At 45.6% G+C, this 11,797-nt stretch overlaps 1 long non-coding RNA gene across 1 annotated transcript; it reads left to right on the plus strand.

Moving 5' to 3' along the window:
* The first annotated feature begins 5,647 nt into the window (after positions 1-5,647).
* Positions 5,648-8,474, plus strand: LOC109287294. The gene is made up of 2 exons (XR_002094819.1): positions 5,648-7,191; positions 8,409-8,474. It is a non-coding gene; the product is annotated as an uncharacterized LOC109287294 (long non-coding RNA).
* The last annotated feature ends 3,323 nt before the right edge of the window (positions 8,475-11,797 follow it).

Raw genomic sequence — 11,797 nt, forward strand, 5'->3', positions numbered from 1 at the left:
TGTCCTAGGTGAGAAATATTTTTATGTTTGTTTGTTTTTAAGATAAGCATTATCTTCTGTTTCTTAACTTATTTGCTAGTGTCTTACAATAAGGGCCATAATCACCCTAAAACAGAGGACTAAAAGAGAAAGTGCTGAAGTTAGGAGAACACATTCTACTTAGTAAGTACAATGAGTGAGCAAAAGAGGCAGTCAATGAGCTAGTGAGCTGTTCCATTTGGCAAAGGATTGAAACTTAGATTATCTCCAGGCTGAGATGGATTCCTGAGTGGGTTGGGGCTGCATCTAGAAGGTGGGGGCACCAGTGGGAAGCAGTACAATCCCTGTGTCAGCTCCAAACTACACTGAGCAGAGGTCAGGATGTTGTACAGCAGTCAGTGACAGCACAGCATGTCACCAGGACCATCATGGGGCTGCCTGTGCTTCTGGAGCTGCTCCTCTTCCAAGCCAGTAACTGTGCTGCACTAGGCTGGACCAGCCCTGAAGGGATGTAGAGTTGATGATCTTGGGAGGGGGCAGGGGTTGTCCCTGCTATGGGCTAATACATAATGCCCCAGCTGGTCCAGACCTCAAGAGGCAGAACACTAGGGATTATGCTTATTGCTAAAGGATACAGAATCCATGGAGCCTAGGCACTGGTACTCCAGTCTCTCTTTACCCTAGGGCCTGGAAAAGAGGTGGGTAAGCACAGGGGCAGGGCTCCTGAGCCTGGGTCTCTGCCTCCATTTGTCACCACTGCATTGCTTGTCCAGTCCCAACCCCAAAGTCATGGTCTTCTTTCAAAAGTATCCTCTTTCCAAAAAAGAGGAAACAATAATACATAATAAATGTTGTTATGTAGTAACCTGTCACATAGGTCTCTGCATATGACCTGCACCAGGCACTAAAATGTCTGGCTGTAATTCCGCTTCTACGAATACAGAAACCATAAATAAAATGAAGTCAACTAATACCAGTGACTTTACACTATGGTCCGTTGATCCACTGAGTCAGGCAAGGCCTTGCTAGTAGTCTGCAGAAAAGTGGCACATCATGTTTGCAATGCAGAGTTCAGGCAGTTGTAGAAGGGAAGCCACAGGATGCTGTGCAGAAGTCAGCCATCTTCCACAAGTAGTTTTCTGACTGACTCAGCCTACATGAACACCATGTGACCTGTCGGCTGGGGGGGCATGGCGAGCTCCTGCAGGCAGTGGTGGCGTTGTTGGTGGCAGGAGCATGGCAGTGGCAAGCAGGGAGCTCCCGCAGGCAGCTGTGGCACTATCAGTGGTGGGGTGGTGAGTGCTGACCAGTGATCAGCAACCACCTGCAGACACCACCAGCAGCATCAATGGTGCCTGTGGCAATCATGGACTGCCTGCAGACACCACCATTGATGTTGGGTGGGGGGGGTGGGCAGCAAGCAGCGACCACCTGCACAAGCTGCCAATAGTGTCAGTGGCACCTTTTTGCAGGGGGTGCACTGCCATGCTCAGGGGTGCATGTGCACCCATGTGCACCCCCTACGTGTTGCTAATGTCAGTCTAGCAGAGAGCCCCCTTCTTCACAGTTTAGCTTTGCTAACAACAGACTATCCCTGTGCCTAGTTACATGTTCCAAGGTTTCACTCATACCAACACTTCAGGACAGCTTGTTTTTTCTATTAAGGGGCCAGATGCTAGGGGTGTGAGAAGTGAGCCCTATTCGATTCAGATTCAGCCTGAATCAGGGACAGTGATTCGATTAGTTGATTTGGATCACTGTCCCTGATTCAATTCAGCTGAATCTGAAGATTCAATGCTGATTCAGAGAATCAGTGATTCAGACATAGGCACAGCTTTAAAAGTTTTTTCTACATACCTTGAGCTAGCAGGTGTGGCTCATGATCGCTGCAATGCTGGGGTGCATGGAGTGTCCCACAGGAGTGCAGGGGGCCCTCCACGTGCTTGGCGGTGAACCCGGAAGTGGACCAGAAGTACTTTCAGTCCACTTCCGGGTCTGCCAGGGAGCGTGCTGGGGACCCCCCATGCCTTCCTGGTTTGGTGATCAGCCACAGGGGGACCCTGGGTGCCCCCCCCCAACCCAGAAGGCACCAGTCACAAACTCCTTCCCCCACAAGACCCTAGCCAGCAAGCTATGGGGGGCCCTTGCAGTGGAGGCAAGGGGCTTCTCCCATCTCTCTCTCCCCCAGCCAATGCTGACAGTTGCTAGGTAGTGGAAGGGCAGGGCTGGTGAGAGGGTCCATTTTGGCAGCCTCCTGGGAGCACCCCCCACCTGCTGGCCTTGGCCATTACAGGCAGAGACTTAAACTCCCCGCCCCGCAAATGCCTGTTCAGTTCATTCCTGTTCTAACTGATAGCACTTTAAGTATGATAGAGCACTTCTGCCAGGGGCTTTTTGAATGTTTGTACTTAGCCTTGATGGGTGCCCATGGCACGAGAGCTTTTCCCCCCCACCCAATGTCTCCTGATAACTGCAGTCAGGAGCTTCAGTATGGGGCTGCCCAGCCTGGCTTTTTGCTGTGCTGGGAACTGGGTTTAGGGGGAGAAGGGAATCTCTCTGCTACTCAGACTCAGCCCAGACCCCAGAGACCCCAGCCAGCAAGCTGTGGGGGCGGCCATCATGACACAGGGACTCCCTTCCCCCTTCCCTGCTGAGCCTCTTGTCAGCAACAGCCAGAAACTGCAGCACAGGGCTCCCTGTCCAGGTTTTTTGCTGCACTAGGAACTGGGACTGGAGGGGAAACAGAATCTCTCTGCTGTGAGTACTTGGTGGGAGCCTGACCCCCACCAAGACCCAAACTTGCAAGCTTGTGCCGCTATCTGCATTGTAGAGAGGCTCCATTTCCCACCAAAACCCCTCACCCAGGTGTGCAGGGATGAGACAGAGCCTTTTCTGTTGCCTCTCTGTAACAGCCTGGGGGCACGGCTGGGCACCAGTGCTCATCCAGAGCAGACAAACACCAGCCAAGGCTAGCAAGCCACTCAACAAGAAACCCCTTGAATGGCAGCAGAATGCAACCTCCATTGATCCAGGATGGTTATGGTATAGATGTTCAAAAAAGTGCTCTAACCTAAAGTGGTTTAATGTAATACCGCATCCATTGAGGGTTAATTTAGAGTGGGATCTGCCATTTTTAAAGCACTTTAAGTGCCATGAACATCTGTTTTGTTTCAGCTTTAAAGAGCTTTCCTCATGCCTAATGCATATTAATTGTAACATCTGTACCTAGCCCAAATGAAAAGAACACCTATCAGCTTGCTCAGGTATAGCTATTTAAACCCATTCATGGCTGGTGCAAGAGTTATGTTCCCCTTTAGACACCACAAACACAATATAATATCTATACTAGGGAAAATTTATGAAGGAAATATTTGACTCAGCAGTGGTGATAGATATTTTTAACAAGCACCAGTTAGAACTTCCTGGAGAAACTCTGAATATTCAGTTCCATACAAACTGAAATCTTCATGAAACTGGGTTGGTTTTGTTGGAATTTAATTTTCTTAACAACAGGGAAAGTCCTGACAATGTTAAAATATCCCATTTAAACACTTTTGGAATTAAATCTCTTTTTTCTCTTTGTAAACAACATTTTGTATCAAAATATTATTTTGTGTTATACTACAGTAGTACTATATAAATAGTATTACTATCTATTACTATCTCATAATCATCAGCAGTCCCCCACAGTTGAGGATAGTTTTCTTCTATGAGTGTCTTATCTGTGGTCCAAAGATGACTGATAAGGCCTATCCGGGATCGATAGATTGCTGAGCTTGGGCATGCGTTTCCATGACGGGTGGGTGACTCTGGTTTCTCGATTTGACCTGCAACACACTGTTTCTGCTGCTTCCATTTTTCCATCTCCTGTTCTCATCATAAGGTTTTGGAGTACTAAGATCCTTGCAACAGACTTCCTCCATTCATGGCAGTCCTGAGCAATAATCTCCCACAAGTTGATGTTATTGTTGCAATTTTTCAAGTTGTCCTTGAGGTCATCCTTGAAGCACTTTCACTGCCCACCTCTTGAGTGTGCATCTAGACTGAGCTGGGAGAATAAAACTTGCTTTGGGAATCTGGAGTCAGACATTTACATGATGTGGGCATCCCAGCAAAGTTGTATCAAATGATCATGACCTTGATGCTCGTGGTATTTGCTTGCAAGAGGATGCTAACATTGGTGTAACTTTCTTCCCACTGGATTCAAAAGATCTTCCACAGGCAGCACTGATGGTACTTCTCTAGGGGCTTAAGATGTTTCCTGTACGTTGTCCACGTCTTAGCTCTGTATGATAAGGTGGGGATCACAACTGATCTCCATAAACCATGAGCTTGGTTTTGGATCTGATGTCATGATCTTTTAACATCCATTTCTTCAAATGTCCAAAGGCTGCATTTGCACATTTGAGGCAATCTTGGATTTCTTCATCAATGTCAGCCTTCTGTGAGAGAGAGCTTCTGAGGTACAGGAAATGCTCAACTTTCTCCAGAGTCTCACCATGAATCTGAATTATCAGAGCTGGGGACTGCTTATTAAGAATGTATTGATGGAGGACCTTAGTCTTCGCAATGTTAAGTGTTAGTCCTATTTTCTTATATGCCTTAGTAAAAACATTGACAATTGCCTGAAGATCTGCTTCAATGAAAGCACGCTACAGCATCATCAGTGTAATGGAGCTGGATGGTTGAGGTCGGGGTGGTCTTGTCTTAGGCTCAGAGTCAGCTGAGATTAAACATCCATTCATTAGTTTAGCCACATTCCAACTGGAAGCTTGTTGGTGGTTATATGTAGCATTGCAGTAAGAAATATCAAGAAGTGTTGAAGTGATGATGCAGCCTTGCTTAATGCCCATCTTAATCTCAAAAGGATCTGTGATAGAGAACATAGTAAATAATATATTACTTTGTACTGTATATTATGATACAGACAACTGAAGTCAAAACAAAACATTTCTATGATACAAAAGGATTTTTGCTGGAATTTTTCTTCATAGAGAATTTTGAGTTTTCAGGTTTTGCTTCCATTCAAGATAAAGTTAACATCTAAAATCTTGACCCTTTTGAAATACAACTCCCCTACACAGCTCTAGAGCTGAGTGAAAGCATAACCCTGCAGATGGAACCACTTCTAGTACCATTCTAGTTATGCAGGCCTAACCGACACATTAGTAAAAAATGAATCCTGAGTAAAAATTGTTTGAAACTTCTGTGGCAAAGCTTTGCTGAGGGAATTCTCTCAACAGGCAACTGATTGCTTCTTACTTTAAAAATTCTACATTTTATAACCACACATAGCTGGGTTAATCAAAAACTTCAGTAGTATATAGGAACACCACCCTTCAATGCAAATGTGGCAGGTGGGCGGGAACAGAAGTCCTGCCCCCAACACTCCACCCCCTTTTCCCCTTAAATAGTGTGTGACATCACAAACCCTTCCCCACCCCAGTCATATGGTGTGTGACGTCACAAACCCCACCACTGCCCCAGTCACATGGTGTTACATCATAAATCCTGCTCCCATCCCAGTCACATGGTGTGTGACATCAATAACTCCACCCCCACCCCAGTCACATGGTGTGTGACATCAGTAACTCCACCCCCACCCCAGCCACATGGTGTGTGACACCACCACCACATGGTCCATGACATCAGAAGGAAGCCTATTCAGCCCCTGAAAGCCTACCACTCATGCTACAAGACCCACCCTAGACCATGTGGTACAGTTATGACCTATCAGGCCCCAGACTGTTCTAGCCCCCTCAGGCATAGGCAGTGGGCGGGGTGTGACCACTCTAACAACCTGCCACCACCCTTGACCAATTGGCAAGGGCTTCAGAGGCCTCAGACCTCCCCAGGAATGGAGCCAAACCAACTGGAACAAGTAGAGGGGTGGGGCTTAGGCTGCAAGTACACCAAGTCTATCTGCTTTCCCAAGCAAACCCTCTGTTTGTCTGAGACCATGCTAAGGCAAGCAGGGGCAGATATGGATTCTTACACAATGCTTGAAGGCCCCTCACCACAACCCCAAGACTTGTTAGACGGCTGCATAGAAAGAATTACTGTAGAAATAGTTTTGAGGAGGAGGGCAGTCCCCTAGCCCAAAGGCTCTTTGAGACACCTGACCCTGTTCAGGAAGCCCCAGTGAACAGGTAAATGGAAGAGGCCCAGGCCCCCAAAGCAAATGTTGAGAATTTGGAAGAGAGTATCCTTGTGCCAGAGCCTGCATGGGAAGTAGAGGTCATCACAGAAGAAGAGAGGCTGGTAAGAGACTTGAAGCATGGTTGTGGGGGGCACTTAGGTTTTGATAGTGGTGTGGGTTCAGTTCATAGTGGGTATGTGTTTGGAAGCTAAGGGCTGATTAAACAGCAGCTAACTAAGGTTTAATTTGAACTTCTTTGCAGTTAGATGAAGCCTTTATAATGACTCAAGAAAACCTGCTCACCAGTACACCTGTAAAGTCAACACCAGATGGAAGTGGCTGTTTTTGCAGAGAACAGAGACTGGATGAGGATGAAGAGTTTAGAAGACAATCAGGCATTGATTCATCAGGTCCTGTTTCATGTCAAGAATGTAAAATCTTCATCAAGTCTCTTGTGCACATTTCTTTTTGTGGCATAATGAAATACTGTTTGAGGATGAGACTATTTGAAAAGTGTTGGGGTTGTGTTCATGATCGGGGAGTCAAGGTGCTCATGATTGTGTTACCTGGTTAGATGAACACATAAATGAAACAATTCAGGAACTGCCAGGAAGTATGTCTTGAGAGCATTTTCAATGCTGTTATAGCTATTGGCTTTGCCAGGAACATTCTCAGAATTACTGAGAAACATTTACTTCAGGCTAGTGAGCTTCCAAACACTGTGTATTCTGCAGAAGATCTTAATGCTGCTCTTTATGATTTGATCACTGAGGAAGATAAACCTCTCATACCCTATATTGAATGCTTAATTGGTACTAGAAATTATAAAATGCTACGTAAGAGAAGAGTTTAGCAAAAGCAGTTTAAAACAAGTTTTACAACTTTTACTGATTTTTTGTGCGGGAGGGGTAGTAAAGAAGTAAAGCACATCAACAGTTTTCAGCTGCCTAAATTAGCATTTGCTTTAGTGTCTTGGATGTCTAAGCACATACATATGGGGACTTTTTTGTAAAGACAAAGCCAATGAGACTTAATGGTTACTAGAATTTGTAAAAAACCCTTCTTAGGAGAAGGTGTCACGGCACAGGGTCCTAGGAGCGGCCGTGATCTCTCCTAACGCCCCAGCCGTGCCAAGTTAGGTATAAAGCACCCTCGTTCTCGCCCGCCACATCTTTGATGTTATCTGTGTTTTTAATGGAGGCTGCCTTTTGTCCCCTTGGGCACAGTGCTCTTGTTTATCCTGGACCCTGTTCTGTAGGGATGGATTTTGTGCACACCAGCCTTATGGGCTATGCGTGGCTCCAACCTCCCCTCTACCATGCCCCAAGCCTCGCTGATGTACCGGACGTTGTCTGGTCAGTTTCCTTTCTGCACCCTGACTGGTGCCCCCGGGCTTGTCACGCAACCGGCACCCCTCACTGGCGCCCCCGGGCTTGTCACGCAACCGGCACCCCTCACTGGCGCCCCCGGGCTTGTCACGCAACCGGCACCCCTCTGCTTGCTAGCCCTCTCGGGGCTTTTCTCGGCATGCTCACCCCTTCGGGGCCTCTCTGTGCACCTGCCTGTATAGGATCGCCCTCCCCTGGGGCTCATCTCTATAGCATCACCCTACTCTGGGCTTCTATTCATGTGTGCCCACCCTGGGGCATAACACGAGCACCCTCCGGACTTCTTGCCGGTGCCCACACTGGTGCCCCTTGCAACTGGGGTTCAGGTGGCCTTAGCCTTGCCTGGCCCCTAAATCCCCTGCTTGGGTCAACAATTCCAGTGGGGTCCCAGGCAGCCTCGTCCTTACCTGGCCCCCCATCCTCTGTGCCCCTTCTCAGGGCTGGGATAGTGCACTCCTAAATGCGGTGCCCTCACTGGCACTGGGGTCCCCACCACTGTGGAACCCCACTGAGGCCTCCTTCAACCCCTGTTAGCCTCACCCGGTCCTCCGCTGTAACGACAAAGTAAAACCATAAGCCAATTGGCTACAACACAAAAATAAGCCTCCTGACTGTAACGCAAACTCTAGCCATCTAGCTAAAGCTCCATCAGACCCCTACCAGGGGTTTCTCCTCACCTGGGAGCTGTTTCAGGCCCTTGGACTTCTCTCACGGCCTGCTCCAACAGAGCTCCTACTTCCACGGCTGCCAGAAGGGAACTGCCTTCCTGGCCTCAGCCTGGATCACCTTTATATAGGTCAGACCCTGCCCCCTTCTGGTCAGCTGACCAACTGCAGTTGCCCCGGCAACCAACACCTGTCCTTCTATAGGAGCAGGGCACCAGAGTGCCCCTGCGACAGAAGGGTTAACAAAATAAACCAGTAAATATTGTAAAGGCTTTTCATGGAAATAAAGACTGATTTTAAAAATATATTCTTACAGGATTTGTATGCTATGGGGGGTGTAGAGCAGTTGGGGGTGCTGAATTTCCCAAGAACCAGGGGATGTGTTGTAAAGATAAACCAGACCACAAAAAAACTGACCTGTGTGTTCAGAGCTCTACATATTTTAAGACTAAAGGGGTTATCTTTTACCAAAAGGCCTGTTGTAAAGATAAAGCAAACGAGACTTAACGGTCATGAAAAATGATTAAAAAAACCTTCTTAGGAGAAGGTTTAACAAAATAAACAAGTAAATATTGTAAAAGTTTTTGATGGAAAGACTGATTTAAAAAATATTTTTTTACTGGGTTTGTATGCTATGGCGGGGTGTAGAACAGTTGGGTGGGATGAATTTCCCAAGAAGCAGAGGGGTGTGTTGTAAAGATAAATCAGACCACAAAAAACTGGTCTGTGTGTTCAGAGCTCTACATATTTTAGGAGTAAATCTTTTAGTGGTGACTCTGTTTTAAAACAGTTACATTTTACTTTATACATACACTATTTTCCTTACTGTATTATTTAATTTTTAATATAGAGGACTTACTTATTGTATCATTTCATTTATATTACAGAGAGCTTATCTAGCAGGAAAGTCACGTGCAATTTTACCACAGTACAGTAAAAAAATATTTTAAAATGATGGGTTATTTATGGCTGTGTTAATATAAGCACACTAAGTTATAACAACAGTCTGTAACTGTTTGTTTTCAAACAGAACCCCTTCTAAAATAGAAAAGAAGACCAAACACATACATTCATGTTTTTATCCAGTAGTAAAAAGTACATTTTCTGAAATCAGCTTTTGAAATTTTATGTGTTTCTTGGGGAGGAGAAGTTGGGGTGGGAGGAATGGTGTATGAATTAGTCCCCTGTGAATGTGAAGATAGAGGGTGGGGTTAGCAAATTTTAAATTTGTAGTGTGTGAGGAAAGTGAATTCTCAGTGATGAGATGTAAATTTTATATTTCCTAAGTGATCACATGCAACACTCCCAAAGAAGAGTGGGGACTAGGTCAGGTCAGAGACCTCAACAAACACTATAAAAAAACCACAGAAATGCTCAGCCTGCAGATCATAATGCCCAAGGATCAGAAAACAATCAGGACAGAACAGAAGGTCATGGTTCCTCTGAGGAAAACACGCCACCTACCTCTGAAAAAAACATGTAAAAACAAGGATTCACACTCCCCAAAACAGGTGATCTGGGTCCTGTGAATAAGAAACCCAGGACTGGTTGCTCACACACTTTAGAGAAAGAGGGGGGGGGGTCTTCCTCTTTTTTTGAAAAATTATGATTACTGTGAAAAACAAAAGATGGAGTTTTTGTGGGGTGTCTTGAAAGATCATGATTATTGTAAAAAAAGGGGGGGGGGTTTGTGGGGGTAACCACCTTGCCTTGAAAGATCATGATTATTATGAAAAAAAGAGGGGTGGTTGGGTGGTGCTGGCAGGTGTATACATCTCAGAAAGAGTGTGCAGAGTGCTTTGAAAGATCATGATTGCTATTGGAGCAAAATGGGAAATTTTATTCAGAGAGGAAGTAGTCTATATAACCCAGACAGCAGTCATGGCATCCATCATAAGAGGGGGAGTCATGATAAACCCGGGGATAAGAATGGGTGGCTAACCAGCAAGTGGCTCATGGGGCGAAAAGTAAGGGCCTGGTTAAAGAGGATCATGGGGAAGGCTAAACACCTGTTGAGAAAAAATAAGGGATCCCCTACTAATGGTGTTTTAGAAGGCCTTTTAGAGGGCCCCTTAAATACTCCCCCTTCTCTCAGGCCTGACCCTCCACCAGGACCCATGGAGCCAGAAAGGGGGGATAGCAAATGTGATTTAGGAATCCCTTTAGAGGGCCCCTCAAGTGTTCCCTGGCCTCCCAGGCCTAACCCTCCACCAAAACCTGAAGAGTCAGTTGAGATAATGAATCTGATTTAGAATACCCTTTAGAAGACCCCTTAAATGCTCCCCGGTCTCCTGAGTCAGCAGAGGATGTTTTACTGGGCATACATATGGGGCAAGTGAGAAGGCAAGAGTGGTCTGTAGCTAGGTTTGTGGTTATGAGGTACACAGATGAGTTCTGTTTTGTGAATCTGAAGCATGTGCCATTACACATGGTATACAAAGCCATAAACAGAGGGGTAGAACAAATTGTAGCAGAACTCTGCCAGAGATTCACGGCCAATGACTATGCCCAGTTACATGTTCAGGCAGATAGCATGGTGAACTGTTTATATTCTTCATCTATTCATTTAAACCAGATGACCCCAGGGCTGTTTTTAGAGTGGATCAGTAACCTGTTACAAAGCCAGAGAGAAATATTGCTTGATTCGACATTTCAACTGGTTATGGTCATTGTGAGAGGCACAGGTGGTAGGAGCTGTAGAGCTATAAGTGCTATCCACTATTCCCAGATCATTTCTAAAAAGAGGAAGTATTTAATCAACCTGAATACCTTTGATACTAACCTGTGCTTTGCAGGCAGTCTATTGGCTGTTACAAAACGTGGAGGGGCCACAGATACCGAACTGCCAGATGGTGCCAAAGAGCTGCACAGGAAATTAGGCCTGTCTATATATCAAAAGGCTATGCTTCACCAAGTACCTTTGTTTGAAGACCTTGAACAGGTTAACATTCATATAGTGGAGCATAAAGAAAAAATGGGAGGAGTTTATTTAAAACACAGGACACACCCAGATACCCCGACATCTGTTTTCTTTTGCTTCATGATGAACATTATTATGGTATTTTGGATATGAAAAAGGTGTTTGGCTTGAGAAATTATTGCGATCTTTATCAGATGTTATACCATGCGTGCAGGTTGCAATGTCATCTTTGCCTGAGCCCAAACTGCCCTGACAACATGGGCAAGACACAGAGGTGCCCTAATTGTAAGCTGTTCTGTCATTCCAAAGAGTGCTTAGAAAGGCACGTGGCTCTGGCCTCTGAAAAGCAGATTGAACATCTGACTAAAACTTTGCGTGGTGAGTGTAAATCTTATGTGACCAAAGCACGAGTGCAATGGGAGGTAGTGCAAGCAGTGTTATGGGAAAATCATGGATGTAAACAGGCACTGGTGCTTTATGCACCAGATTACAAAGCCTGAAATAGGTGCATGGTACATTTTTTATAATTTTGAATGTATGCAGGTGATGGGATGCATGTGCCCAACTACATTTTTGCAATGGAGTTAAAGACAGGGCAAAAGACCTCAGAAAGCTGCAGGCAGCAACCCCAAAAAGGTTCATAAAGCTAAGGCCAAAAAGCACTTGGGAGTTTAAGGATGAAGAGTGTCTTTGTGATTTTATTCAG

The sequence above is a fragment of the Gavialis gangeticus genome, unplaced genomic scaffold (assembly GCF_001723915.1).
Source record: "Gavialis gangeticus isolate Ggan-Ray unplaced genomic scaffold, GavGan_comp1, whole genome shotgun sequence".
Taxonomy (NCBI): domain Eukaryota; kingdom Metazoa; phylum Chordata; order Crocodylia; family Gavialidae; genus Gavialis; species Gavialis gangeticus.